The 15492-nt window shown below is 45.5% G+C and overlaps 1 long non-coding RNA gene across 2 annotated transcripts; it reads left to right on the plus strand.

Annotated features, from left to right (window-relative positions):
• Positions 1-492: 492 nt before the first annotated feature.
• On the plus strand, positions 493-13912 carry LOC132835074 (uncharacterized). Of its 2 annotated transcripts, none has more exons than XR_009647278.1 (3): positions 493-553; positions 9839-9947; positions 13869-13912. It is a non-coding gene; the product is annotated as an uncharacterized LOC132835074 (long non-coding RNA). The 2 variants fall into 2 exon arrangements; XR_009647277.1 differs by lacking the exon at positions 493-553 and adding an exon at positions 7615-7795.
• The last annotated feature ends 1580 nt before the right edge of the window (positions 13913-15492 follow it).

Consider the following 15492-nt stretch of genomic DNA (forward strand, 5'->3'; position numbering starts at 1 on the left):
CGATTCACTGGACACGTGCGGAGCCGCCATCTTTGTAAGGGGGCACGGTGCAGCCAGGCGCATGTGCAGCCTTTCTCTGGTATAGTGTCATTGTGATGACAGCAGCCAATCCTGCTCTGATTCACCTCTGGGCTCCCTCAGGACCAGTTTGTCAATGTCTAGCTTCCTCACTGTCGAACCATGGGTGTATTTTTGGTCTGTTTTATACTGTATTATTACTTTTATAGATCCTTTGTCAATGAATTTTTCACTGGCCAAGCCCCTGACCACGTGCTGTTCTATCATTACATTACTTTTTTTGAATAGTTTTGACAGTCAAGAATTCTTTTTTCCAACGAGCAAGTGTATTTTCCTTCAATTTCTGACTATCAAATTCTGCACCAAATTCATTCCCTATAATCCATTTTGCACTCCCTGAAACATTAACTGTGTTTCTTCTTCCACAGATACAAGTGATTGATGCCAAAGTCCTGTTGCTTGTGGAGAGGGTGATGTTTGACTTTCTTGTACAGCTGCAGTTTGTGTGGTGAAGGTGCTCCCACAATGTGGTTGGGTAAGTGGCATTACAGATTATTCATTCAGCAACAGTGATGATTTGAAAATAATGTCCAAATCAGGAACAGTTTGTAGTTTTATTATCCTGCTTATAATTTCACAAAAATACGATTGAGAACTTTAGACATAAGGGCAGAGATGGAGATATTAGGTCAGGTGACCAAAAGCATTGCCAAAAAGCAGGTTTTGAGGGATGTCTTAAAGGTGGCAAGCAGACCTGTGAGGTTTTGGCTGCGAATGTCAGACCATTCTGCTTCAGCAACTGTAGAAACAGCCACACAGTTGAAGTAATGAATTAACAAATGGTTGGGAGTCCCGAAGAAAATGGGTTGTCGAGGTCTCAAAGTGTGTGTGGTGCAGGGAGCTAGGGATGATCACAGCCAGGAATTAAATCAACTGTGAGAATTTTAAATTGAGGGATATTGGCCAGGTGCTGGCAGGTGAGACTAGATTGGGTTGGGGTATCTGGTCGGCATGGACGGGTTGGACCGAAGGGTCTGTTTCCATGCTGTACATCTCTATGGCTGTATGCTGTTGATTATAATTAGGAGCCTTTTGACGAATCAACAAGCAGAGATTTGGACTTTCTTGAGATGACAGTGATATGGTTAATGTAATTTCTGCAGTTTCATGCATTCACACACACACACACACACACACACACCTCACACATAACCCCTACACACACACTCACTCTCACACACACACACACACACACACACACCTCACACATAACACACACACACATACACACTGTACTAAAACTGAGGTTTAATGAATAAAAGCTAAATTATGAAACTAATGATCGACTAGGCCATAATGAAGCATGAACTAGAAGTCACCTCTGTTATGCCAGGAACATGGTAACCTTGGGCAAGAAACCAAGGAATGCTTCAGTTAGACACAGAGGGCAAAATACAATGAAAGCTCTTTTCATGACATCAATAAATGTTATAACTAGTAGCAGAAATTGTAAAATAATATAACATTTTAATTAAAGAAATTGGCAGAGAAAAGCGTGAAATGCTTTAACCAATGGAATTGTCATTAATGATTTTTAATGTAAGAAAAATCCATAGCGTGAGATGTTTAAACCAATGAAATTATCACCAATGTATTTGAATGGAAAAATAATGTATAAGTATTAGTGCTGTAAAATCTCCCGTTGCGACTTCCGAAGTCCCTTTTGGAACTCGCCCAATCTTCGAAGAATGAATAAACATCTGTTGCTCCGTTTGTGTGTGTCTCGCAGTATTTCGATTTGCCACGGGAAAAGTGACAGCCAGTGGGGATAAGGGCTGATACCAGTCAACTTGGAGTTCGCCTTTTTGAACTTAACCTTGCGGACAGTCTCCCTTGACACAAGGGTTAAAGGACAGTCCGCGGTTGGCAGAGTTCGGAGGCAGGACCCGGTTGTTCTGAATCAGATCCCTAGAGTTAGAATAGTTAGCCAAGTGTCAGGAACTATTCTCCGGAGATTCAGAAAGCCTAGACAGAAATTCACTTATAACAACAGGGAGGTTGAATGTGGGAAGCTGGCCAGGAGTGTGTTTGGATAATGAAGTCTGGAGATAACGCAAGGTGGATGAAAGTATATGAGCTGAGACAAGGGTGGAATCAGCTAGAAATAGTGGTGTTGGAGTGGGACTGAGTTATCACTCTCACCTCACCTCTGGGATTCAGCTGGTTGTCAGGTTGTGAATCAGGGCGGTAACACAATCGGGAGCTGACTGGCCCTGGTGGAGCCTAAAATGAGTGTCACTTAGCTGGCTGTTGCCTAGAAGCTGCTGCTTGATAGCCCTGTTGATGACTACTTCCATCACTTTACTGCTGATCGAGTGTGGACTGAGAGGTGGAAATTGCCTGGGTTGGATTGTCCTGTGTTTTTGTGTTGAACATGCCAGGGCAATGTTCCACATTGTCGGGTAGATGCCAGTGCTGGAGCGGTACGTGGCTCGGTGGGTGGCAAGTTCTGGAGCACAAGCTATCCATATTATTGGCAGGGCCCGTAGCCTTTGCACTACTTAACCACTTCTTGATGTTATTCAAACTGAATAGAATTGGCTTAAAACTCACGTCTGTGATGTTAGAAACCACTAGAGAAGGCTGAGATGGTTCATCCCACTTTGCACTTCTGGCTGCAGATTGCTGCAAATGCTGTTATCTTATCTGGTGCTTGTACTGCTGGAGGAGCCTCACATATAAGGATGGGGATATCAGTGATGCTTCCTCCAATGAGTTGTGAACGGTGATGGACAATTAAACAACTGGGTGTGGCAGAACTGCAGAGTTCTGATCTGATCTATTGGTTGTGGAATCACTTAGCTCTGTTGCTTGCTGCTGATGCTGTTTGAAATGCAGATGGTCCTGGTTGGTAGCTTCACCAGGTTGGCACTTCAATTTTAGGTATGCCTGGTGCTGCTCATGGCATGCCCTCCTTTCCTGTCCATTGTGATGGGTGAGTGCGGGATGTACAAACCCATGAGATTACAGATTGTGCTGGAGTACAGTTCTGCTGCTGTTGATGTCCCGCAGTACCTCAGAGAGATCCAATTTGAGATCCTACATCTCTTCAAACTCTGTCCCATTTAGAACAGTGATAGTGTCACTCAACACAATGGAAGTTTTTCTTAACTTTAAGCCAAGACTTGTGTCTCCAAAAGGAATGTGTGATGGTCGCTCTTACCGATACTGTCATGGACAGATGTATCTGCAGCTGGTCAATTCATAACAATGAGATAAAGTATGTTTTTCCCTCTTGGTTCCCTCACCACCTGCTGCAGACTCAGTTGAGCAGCTGTGTCCTTTAGGACCTGACCAGCTCAGTCAGTAATTCTGTTGCAGAGCTAGTCTCGATTGTGGACATTGAAATCCTGTACCCAGAGTACGTTTGACACCATTTTACTTCCTCAGTGCTTCCTCCAAATGTTGTTCAACATGAAGGAGAAGTGATTCATCAGCCAAGGGAGGACGGAGCGTGGTAATCAGCAGGAGCCATGAGACTTCCTGGTGTCCGGAGTCAATGCTGAGTACTCCCAGGGCAAATCCTCCCTGTCTGTGCCACCACCTCTGCCTGGTCTGTCCTGCTGGTGGGACAGGACATATCCAGAGATTTCAGGAGAAAGTGAAGACTGCAGATGCTGGAGATCAGAGTCGAGAGTGTGGTGCTGGAAAAGCACAGCAGGTCAGGCTGATGAAGGGCTTAGGCTCAAAACATCAATTCTCCTTCTCCTCGGATGCTGCCTGACCTGTTGTGCTTTCCATCACAACACTCTCAATATCTAGGGATGGTGATGGTGGTATCTGGTCATTGTCTGTAAGGGTTGATTTCATGAGTATGAGTATGTCAGGCTGTTCCTTGATTGGTCTGTGAGACAGCTCTGCACATTTTGACACCAAACTCCATATGTTAGTCTGGAGGACATTGCACCATCGAGATGGCTGATTCTGTGGTTGTATTTTCTGGTGCCCTGTTAGATGCCGAGTGGTCCATCTAGTTTCATTCCTTTGTTGAGACTTTGCAGTGATTAATACAGTGAGTAGCTGGCTGGGCCACTGTCGGGTTGGCAGGATTTTTTTCGCCATTGACAATCGTTCCATGGAGATTAGGAGATTCCTAATTCCGGTTATTTTTTTCTTGAATTCAGATTCCGCCATCTGCCAAGTTGGGATTCGAACTAGGACTTCAGTCGTTTGTTTTAATATTTTGAATAAAAGTTAAATACATTAGGTTTGTTCACTCACTTTAAATATCACTTACCCAGGTTTTGTTTCTTTGTGAAACACTGTCCATCATCCTGTCTCCTCCATCCTTCCCTCCAACAACAAGAGTTTGGAGCACATGGAGTTTCTCTGTCAGTAAGACTGAGATAATCTGATCTGCAGCCCCTCACCCTAATCTCATTAAACCATAGACTTTCCAACTCTTTTTTTTTTCCTCCTCCTCCTCATCAGTCCCCCTCACCGATTCACAGATATTGTTCCTTGTTCAGTCTTTTCTGATTATGTCCTTCTCTCCCAAAATCCTGCTCCATTTCCACTCTCCCTTTCCTTTTTGAATTCCTTGCATTTGGTGTCCCTCCTGGATCTATCCTTGGTCCCTTCTGTATCTCACGTACACACAGCCAGGAGGTGACATTGTGCAAAAGCACCATGTTGGGTTTCACATGTACACTGACGATGCCCAGCTCTCCCTCCCCGTCATCCCTCTCCATTACTCCACTGTTACTCAGTTATCAAACTGCTTACCACATTCCCACTACTCGATTAGGTGCAGTTTCCTCCAATGAAGCATTGTAATGGTTAAACCTGTTGCGTGACAAATTTCTTTCCCTGACTGCTGAGCCTCTCCCTCTTGCTGGGAACTACACTCTTCACAGTATTGCAGTTATATCTGACGCGAAGCTGACCTTCTGATCAGACATCTACACAATCCCAAACACCAGGAATTCCAATCTCTTGAACGTTGCTTGTCTCCTCCTCACCCCAGCTCCATTGCTACTGAAGCCCCTTACCCGTGTCTGTGTTGCCTTAAACTTGATGAATCCGAAACAGAACCCTTGATTCTGTGACTGACTCAGAATCTGGTTTCAGACTCCCCTCTCAGTATTTACCCTCAGACACATCAGTATTTATTCTGTCAAACCCCTTAAGAATCTGGTGGTGTGGTCTGATTGTAGGTGGTGGAAATGGCAGGGGATGATGTGTTGTATCTGGGTGGAAGGTAAGGACTTTGGGGGGGGGGGGGGGGGGGCAGTGGTTCTATCCTTGTTGCAGTTGGAGGTGTGGGTTTGAAAGGCAGAGGTGTGGGAAGTGGAGGAGATATAGTGGATGGTATTGACCACATGGGAGGGGAAATTGCAGTCCTTGAAATATGGGCCATTTGGTATGTTCTGGCCTCGCTGGAACACTGCAGTAAGCATGAGACAGAGATGTTGGCCAGGGAACAGGCTTATGTGTTAAAGTGACAGGCAGCTGGAAGCTCAGGGTCTGTTTTTGCAGCAGAACGTAGATCATCAGTCGCCATTTCCACCACCTCCACTGAGACGCAGCCAGACACAGGTTCCTGTCCCCTCCATTAACAGCTATGCACCCTCCCAGTCAGATTGTAATCCACTCCTTTTGTCTTTCCAAATGTTCCAGTCTCTCTTTGGGTTCTGTACCTGCCTATTATTTACTCTTTAACCCCTATCTCCTGCAGTACAAAGATCTGCAGGTTAGTTGAATTGGCCAAGCTAAATTTCCCATAATGCTCAGGGATGTGTAGGTTAGGTGCATTAGTCAGGAGAAATATACAGTAATAGGGTAGGGGAATGGGTCTGGGTGGGATACCCCTCGGAGGGACGCTGTGGAACCTTTGGGCCGAATGGCCTGTTTCCACACTGTCAGGATTCTAATGTTCCCAGCTCCCATTGGTTCTGAGGAAGGGCCACTGGACAGATTCCTGTTCCCAGATGCTGCCAGACCTGCTGAGCTTTCCCAGCACCTCCTGCTTGTTGTTCCTGATTGACACCATCCATCCACCTTCCGGGTTTGATTCAGGCAGGGGGAGGATCCCACCACTGACCTCACAATGGGGTCCAGCTGATTGATGGCAGCTTCGGACCAATAGGAAAAGGGGGTGGGACTGGTGGACAAAGTGGAACCAGCTGGTCATCCAAACAATGGGGGTGAATGAGGGGCGTGGCCAGTGGGATGACACGTCCCCAGTAACTCCGCCTGTGCAGTGTCACGTGACTCGGCCGTTGGTGAATGTGGGGGACGCAAACAGGGAAGGGGAGAGTGGCCTCGGAGACAGGAGATAATGAGGCACTTTAGCCTGGGAAGTATTAATTACACTCTGTGCGGGTCATTAATCTGAATTAGAAACTCTTTCCCGTGTTTGCAGCAGATGGGAAAATGGCTGCGGCCCTCAGGCGGTGACAGGTCCTGGGATATGGCCGCCATCTTTATTGGGGGCAAGGTACAGTGAGGGGCATGGACATGTCCTCTTTCTAGGATCGGGGGGGGTGGGGGGTGGTGTACGATTTGAAGAGAGGCATTTACACATCAGTCACATACCAAGAGAAAAATATGTCTTGTATTCTTCCTGCACTGGCTCTGAGTTTTGTTTTGTGAATTCATTTCATAGGATATTAAATCAGAATAATTGAGGCTGGGATCTCAAAAGTAAGTTTTTACAGTCAATGGAGTCATCAGGATCTGAATATCATTGACGTTTAAATGTGGAAGGAGAAAGGTTTGTGGAAAATATCTCCAATATTTTTGTTAAGCAGGAAGATGTACAAATTCGTGGTTGGATCACCCTTTGGGTGTGCGCTATGTTGTGGGCCCTGCAGCTGAGGAAGGAGCTATTGGCCTGAGAGGGAGCACAGATTTATCCAAATTACACCTGGTCTCTTTGGGTCTAAATCTGAGAGATCTTACAATCACTCTCTTCATGATGTTAACCTGTAAACTTCATATTTTCAATTAACTGCAAACTTCCCATTAAAAGTCCTTTTGGACTCGAATTCCAGCACCATTTCAGGTGGAACGTTCCAGATTCTGACAACAGTCTGTTCATTCAGAAACTGCTGAGGTCCATGTTGACTCTGGGGTTACAAAGGGCTGCATTGAAAGATGAGATGCTGTCCCTGAGCTCCCATTGAGATGCATTGGAACAGTACAGGAGGCTGAGGGCAGTGTAGGTGTGAGCAGGCAATGAAAATGACAGGTCTACACTGTGAGGGCTGCTTGGCTCAATGAGTGTGTTTTGGAGTTGGGTGTAAACAGGGCGAGGGGAGACGGAGAAGGTGAAGCTGAAACTCCGTTTTAGTTCAGGGAACAGACAGTTTTTCAATGATTCCTGCGGAGTATTTGTTAACAGTGTTTAATGTATTTTTCCTGAGGGCAGTTGAGAGCTAGCCACATTGCTGTGGGTCTGGAGTCACATGTAGGCCAGACCAGGTGAGGATGACCGTTTCCTTCCCTACAGGACATGAGTGAACCAGATGGATTTTCTGACAATCGACAATAGTTTCATGGTCATCATTTGCCTTTTCACTCTAGATTGTATTGGATTCTGATGTCCGCACAGCCATGTTGGGATTCTAACCCTAATCCTCGGAACATTGCACATGTCACTCATCTGGCAGGAATACCATTAAGCCATTGCCTCCCCTTTTTAGCAATGTTTAAAGAAAGTTCCATCATTCTACGTGAACAATGTGCAACGTCCATGTGTCGGCCTCTCCAAAAGGTTAATCAACAGAAATTTGTTTGGGGGTGAAATATTTCACTTTTTTGGGGGGAAGAGGTGTTTATTAAACAAAAATGAATCTAAATAAAAATCTGATGCCACGGACATGTAATTTCTGAAGGCGGAGGGGGATTACAGAGACAGGGAGGGTTGTGGGGCCAGAGGGGGACTGTTGTCCAAACATCACTGTGGTGTACATGGACTGCAGCATTTCAGGGAGGCGGTTAACCACCACTTTCTCCAAGACAAGTGAAGGTGGCCAATAAATACTGGCCTGGGCAGCAAAGGCAACCCCCAGTGAATAAAACCAAGCAGTGACCTCTCTGAGCTGACTTGCTGTGAAGTTAAAAACCTCTCTGGAAATGGAGCGGGCAGAGAAGAGAAACAGTGACATTTCACAGCTGCCCTCAGAGAGACCTCACCCTTGGAAGTACTCAGAGCCGGGATCAGCTCAGTGAGTTTCAGTCTCTTCAAATATCAATCTTAGTCGGTTTTATTTTATTAAATCTACAATAGTGAGTAAGGTGAGGATTTCTTTTTAATGTCTTTGGGTCTCTTGATTAAATGTTTAAGATATAAAATGTAAGCATTGCTAATCTCGGGCAGTATTTTTTGAGAAGTAAGACTGTGTCTTTGTCATGGTCTGTAGGTTGTTAAGGCGGAGAGATGGCCTGTTGTAGAGTGGCGTGCTGTTCCTGTCGGATGTGGGAGATTAGGGAGAGTCTCAATGATCCTGATGATTATGTCTGCAGGAAGTGTGATTGCAAATCCTATTGGAACGCATGGATTGGTGGAGGAGTGATTAAAGGCAGTGAGGAGTTAACAGGAGCCGGGGGGTGTGATATGTGGCCGTCTCAGGATTGCAAGATACTGCAGATACAGTCAGGTAGATGGGTTACCTCCAGGAAAGCTAGGAGGGGTAGGTAGGTACTGCAGGAGTCTCCACTGGCTATCCCCATCTCAGACAAGTACACGGTTTTGAAAAATGTAGGTGGTAATAGACTTTCAGGGGAATGCAGAACTGACAGCCAAGTTACTGGTACTGAGACTGGCTTCTAACATAATGTGAGGTATATCCATTTCCACACGATCGATAGTGATGGGGGACTCTCTAGTCAGGGGCACAGTCTGCCATTTCTGCAGCTGACAGTGAGACATCAGAATGGGGTGGTGCTGCCCTGGTGCCAGTGTCTCACAGAGGGAGCAGAATATTCTCAAAAGGGAGAATAACCAGTGGGAGGACATTGTACATTGGTACCAATGGCATAGGAAGGGGAAAGCATGGGGTCCTGATGAGCAGGGAGATTTGCTAGTGCCACTCGGGAGGCATTAAACCAGTGAGGGAGTCGGGGTAAACCTAAAGCGATAGTGAGAAAAGAGGTGAGTCTGAGGCTGGTACTGTTCACCGGTCAGACTGTCAAGGCAGGCAAGAGCAAGTCTCAGAATGAGGTGGGACGGACCAGTTACACTGCATTTATTTCAGTGCAAGAGACCTGACAGGTCAGGCAGGTGGGCTCAGGGTATGGTTTTGAACATGTGACTGGGATATTACAGCAATTACAGAGGCATCACTCAGGGATGGATAGGACTAGCAGATTAATGTTCCAGGGTATAGATGCTATAGTAAGGATAGAAAGGGACCAACAGCGCAGTGGGAGAGGTGTTTTTGATTAAGGATAACATTATGGCTGGGCTTCGGAAGGATATTCCTGGGAGTACATCCAGGCAAGTTATTTGGTTGGTACTGAGAAATAAGAAAGGGATGACCATCTTACTGGAATTGTGTTATAGACCCTCTCCCAATAGTCAGCAGGGAATTGAGACACAAATTTACCAGGAGACCTCAGATATCTGTAAGAATAATATGGATGCAATGATATGTGGTTTTAACTTTACCAACATGGCCTCGGAGTGCTGTAGTGTTAAGGGCTTGGATGGAAAGGTATTTGTTCAGTGTGTACGAGAACGTTTCTGATTGAGTTTGTAGGATGTACCGACGAGAAAAGGAACAAAACCTGACCTGTTTTCTTTATTCATTCACAGGATGAGGCTGTCACTGGCTCGGCCAGCATTTATTGCTGCGTTTACCCAGAGGGCAGTTAAGAGTCAACTGCGTTGCTATAGGTCTGGAGTCCCATGCAGACCAGACCAGGTAAGGATGGCATTTTCCTTCCCTAAAGGTCATGAGTGAGCCACATTGGTTTTTCCAACAATTGACAATGGATTCCTGTCATCACTAGATTATTTTTTCCAGATATTTATTGAATTCACGTTCCAAAATCTGCCGTGATGGGATTCAAACCCTTGTCCCCAGAACGTTATCTGGGTCTCTGAATTAACTGTCTGATTTCACCCCATCATCACTGCCTCTTAGGAAATAAGACAGGGTGAGTGACTGAGGTATTAGTGGGGCAGCTCATCAGCATCAAAGATCCCACAGTATTGTGGCTCAGTGGTTTGTGCTGCTTCCTCAGCACCGGGGACCTGGGTTTGATTCCAGCCTCGGGCAACTGTCTGTGTTGGAGTTGACACATTCTCCCCAGTGTCTGTGAGGATTTCCTTCGGGTGTTCCAGTTTGCTCCCACAGTCCAAAGATGTGTAGTTTAGTTGGATGAACCATGTTAAATTTCCCATATTCAGAAGATGAGGTTTTGGGATGTGCAGGCAAATCTCTGCCTGATGTGAAAAGATCATTTTGGGGTCTTGGACAGAGGTCAGAGGGAGGTGTGGCCGCATGTTTTACATCTCCCGTGGTGGTAAGGGAGGGTCAAGTGTGTGGAGCGTGGGTTGGTGGGAGGGTGTGGACTGAACAAGGAAGGCGCAGCGGGACAGAAATGATCAGGTAGAGTCAATGTGGCTTTGTACATGCACAATTGGGTCTCACTAACTTGAGTGAGTATTTTGAAGTGACGAAAAAATTGAATAAGGAAGGCGGTGAATGCTGTTGATATGGACATTCAACAATGTTCCACAAAGCAGACTGGTTAGCAGGGTTAGATAACATGGAATGCAGAGAGAGCAAGCCATTACAAAACTATCTTGAAAGTAGGAGACAGAGGATGATGGAGGGTTGCTTTGCGGACCGGAGGTCTGTGAGCAGCAATGTGCTGCAAGGATGGATATTGGGCCCTTAAATAAATGACTTGGATGTGAATATATGAGGTATGGTCAATAGGTTTACAGAAGACACCAAAATTGGAGGTGTCATGGACAGTGAAGAAGGTTAGCTCAGAATACAACAGGATCTTGATCAGATGGGCCATTGGAGCAAGGAATGGCAGACGGAGTTCAATTTAGATAAATGTGAGCTGTTGTATTTTGAAAAGGCAAATCAGAGCAGGACTTATACACTTAATGGTAAAGTCCTGAGGGGCGTTGCTGAACAAAGGGACCTTGGAGTGCAGGTACATAGTTCCTTGAAAGTAGAGTCACAGGGAGGCGGGGTAGTGAATGCAGCATTTGGTACGCTCCCCATTATTGGTCAATGCATTGAATGCAGCTGTTGTGACGTCATATTGTGGCTGGACAGGGCACTGATTACAGCTCTTCTGGAATTCTGTTTTCAGTTCCAATCTCCCTGTTCTTGGAATCAGGCATCTGATTTGGTACATGAAGAGGGAGGATTTAGAGGGATAAGGGTGAACCGCTGGCAAATGGGACTCCATTAACGCTCTCCGTTATTGGTCAATGCATTGAATACAGAAACTGGGACGCCATATTGTGGCTGGACAGGATGTTGGTTAAGCCACTTCTGGAATTCTGTTTTCAGTTTGAATTTCCCTGTTCTCGGAAGGATGTTGTGAAACTTGAAAAGGTTTGGACAAGATTTACAAAAACGTTGCCAGGATTGGAGGATTTGGGCTACAGGGAGAGGCTGAATAGGCTGGGGCTATTTTCTCAGGTGAGTCAAAGACTGAGAGGTGTCTCCATGGAGACTTATAAAATCACGAGGGGCGTGGATAAGGTGAGCAGCTGGCGTCCTATTTCCTCAGGTTAGGTGGGTCCAAAACTAGAGCACATGGGTTTAAGTTTAGAGGGCAAAGATTTAAAAGGGATCTAAGTGGCAACGTTTTCAAGCTGAGTGTGGTGTGTGTATGGGAGGAGTTACCAGATGAAGTAGTGGAGGCTGATAAAATCCCAACATTTAAAAGGCTTCCAATTGGATACATGAATAGGAAGGGATTTGATGGATACAGGCCAATAGATGGTAAATGGGAATCCATTAGTTTAGGATTCCTCGTTGGCACGGACGAATTGGACCGAAGGTCTGTTTCTTTGATGTTGATAATTTAAGATGCATTCCTCTCTTTTGTGCAGAGCTAGCTGAAGCACAGATAATTATCCTTGGAGCTGAGAAGGTGAAGCAGTGATTTCGATCTTGTGCAGATTTGGTTGCATGGTCTTGAATTTACAGAGAGAGAGAGGAATTGTTAACACTGTCACAATTTTTAGTAACTATTTTCAAGTAATTGGCAAATAATACAAGGTGAAAATGTGAACGCTATTTTACTCAGTAAGTTCTGAGCATCTGGAACAGTCTGAACGACACAGATTCAGCAGGTATTCTGAAACAGACTTGGAATTTTACTTTTTAAGGAAAGATTTGGGAGGCTATGGGCTCATGGGAGGGGACTTGGGACAGATTTGCAGCATCTCCAGAGAGAGAGAGTACAGCCCCAATGGGCTGAATAGCCCCAGCCCCTGTGCTCTGTGATACTGCCCTATTCACTGTGAATGATGAAGCTCATCCCAGGGCAGAGAGAGGGAGGAGCCAACCACTCTCATGACAATAGTGCCCGGCTGATTGACGGCAGCTCCAGACCAATAGGAGGAGAGTCTGTGTTCCCCTGCAGCCAATGGGAGTGAATCAGGGGTGTGGTCAGCAAGCCGACACCTGTCCATGAGCTGTGCAGGTGCAGTGTCACTGGGTGGGGGTGGGAGAGACAGCAGAGACTGGGACAGAGGCTGTAGGACCTGAATTACAAACTTCCGGTAAATTAAAACCAAAAGAACTGCGGAAGATGTAAAACAGAACTAATAACCCGGAGGGTCTGGAAAATCTCAGCAGGTCTGGCAGCATCTGTGAAGAGAAATCAGAGTTAAAGTTTAAGATCCGGTGTCCTTTCCATAGAACAGATGTTACTGAGGAAAAAAAGTCAGTTTATTTGCAGAAGATAGTGTGGGGAGAGGATATAAGGAGTAAAGGATAGGTGGGGATAGAGTGAGAAGAACAGTTGGATAAAGGAGTGGATAATAATGTGGCTGGGGGAGGGTGACTAGCTGTTAGTGGAGACAGTTAGTGGCTAACCATAGGTAGTGTGTAATGACAGGCTGTGAGAACAAGGTCTGGTGTGTGGGGTGGGGGGCTTCGACATGGGGTTCTTAACCTATGGTTAGCCCCTAACTGTCTCCATTGTAAGCTGTTGCCCACCTATATCACTCCACAATTGGAGCTGCCGAGTACACAAACCTTTGGAATATTCTCCCTAACCCCCTCTGTCCACCTTAAAGATGTATCTAAAAATCGTTCTCTTTAATCAACGTTTCCATCATCCGTGAAGAATTTTAGGAGATTTGTCAATGTGAAAGGCTCCCTACAATGCAGGTAGTTGTTGTTATTGTCTGACATCAGGAGAAACAGGGATGAGCCCTCTCTCTCTCATACCTGATGAACAGCAGCAAAAGCAGGAAGCACTGAGCATGCTCCAGCCCACAATGGGCCTCGGATTCTTGATGTTAATGGGGGAACGGGAGCTAGAGGTGCTAGTTGTTCCTTCAACCAATCGGAGTGAATGAGGGGTGGGACAATACTCAACCACGTGGTAAACTTCACGGACAGCACAGTGTTGTTGTGACCAAGGCATTGGAAATGTGTGAAGGTACAGGGCAGAGGGAAAGGAAAGACGTATTGACCAGAAAGAGAAGGAAATTTTCACGGTATGGCATGAGAGGTTTTACAGAACGTAGTGCACATTGTAAAACACCAATTTGAAAATCCCAAATGCTGCACCATTTTCCCTCCCTGTAATGCATTTTACACTCCCTGAAATATCAACTGTTTCTCCCTCCACAGATCCCAGTGATTAATGCCAAAGCCCCATTGCCTGTGGAGAAGGTGATGTTTGACTTCCTATACAGCTGCAGTTCATGTGGTGAAGGTGCTCCCACAATGTGGTTGGGTAAGAGCTGTTATAGATTATTCACTCAGCGACAGTGAAGAGTTGACAATGTGTGTGCAAATCAACAACAGTTTGTTTTTTTTTAAGTTTATAATTCCACAGAAATACTATTAAGAGCTTCTGACATAAGGCCACAGATGGGGATATTAGGTCAGGTGATCAAAAGAACTGCCAAATAAACAGGTTTTCAGGAATACCTTAAAGGAGGAAAGCAGGTCTGAGAGGGTTAGGGTGGGAATTCCAGGCAGTGTTGCCTTGGCAACAGGAGAAACAGCCAGACAGGTGAAGCAATGAATAAACACATCGTTGGGAATCTGAAAGAAAATGAGTTGTCGGGGTCTCACAGGTTGTGTGGTGCAGGGAGACAGGGATGTTCACAGCCAGGAATTACATCAAGGGTGAGAATTTTAAATTGTTGCTTGTTGATGGATCAACAAATTTTGGTACAAGTGAGCACTTGGACAGTAGGGTTTTAGATACTCTTGAGATTGCATGTAAGTTGAATGTGGGAGGTTGGCAAAGAGTGTGTTTGATAACGAAGTCTGGAGATAACACAGGGATGGACGAGTGTTTCAGTAAATGAGCTGAGACTAGGGTGGAGTTGGGTGACGTCACTAATGTAGAAATAGTGTTTTTGGTGTTAGACTGTGCCTCCTCCTCATCACTCCCCCTCACTAAGTCACAGATATTTTTCCTTGTTCTATCTGTCTCTCTTTTCTGGTTATGTCCTTCTCTCCCATTCTGCTACAAACTAATATTTGACCCCACCGTTGTTGCAAACACCTCCTCCATCTCCACTCTCCCTTTTCTTTCTGAATTCCTTGTATTTGGTGTCCCTCCAGGATCTCTCCTTGGTCCCTCCTGTTTCTCACCTACATACTGCCAGGAGGTGACATCGTCCAAAAGCACCGTGTTAGGTTTCACATGTACACTGACAATGCCCAGCTCTCCTTCCCCATCATCCCTCCATTACTCAGTTATCAAACTGCTCATCACGCTCCCACTACGCGATTGGCTGCAGTTTCCCCCAATGAAACATTGTAGTGGTTAAACTCATTGCCTTCAGTTGCTATTACAAATTCCTTTCCCTTACTGCTAACCCCCTTCCTCTTCCTGGGAACTATCTGAGATAGAACCATACTCTTCACAATATTGCTGTCATATCTGTAACCCCAAGTTGACCTTCTGATCAGACATCTACACAATCACAAACGCCAGGAATTCCAATCTCTAAAATGTTGCTTGTCTCCACCTCACCCCAGCTCCATTGCTACTGAAACCCCTGACCCGTGTTGGTGTTGCCTTAAACTTGACGAATCTAAAACAGAATCCATGATTCCGTGACTGACCCAAAATCTGGTTCCAGACTCCCTCATGATGGGAAACATCCTCTCAGTATTTACCCTGTCAAATTCCTTAAGAATTCTACATGTTACAATGAGATCACCTCTCATTCTTCCCAAATCCAGTGAGTGGAGTCCCAACTACTTCAGCCTTTTCTTAAAAGATAATCCCTGC

The sequence above is a fragment of the Hemiscyllium ocellatum genome, chromosome 43 (assembly GCF_020745735.1).
Source record: "Hemiscyllium ocellatum isolate sHemOce1 chromosome 43, sHemOce1.pat.X.cur, whole genome shotgun sequence".
Lineage (NCBI taxonomy): Eukaryota > Metazoa > Chordata > Chondrichthyes > Orectolobiformes > Hemiscylliidae > Hemiscyllium > Hemiscyllium ocellatum.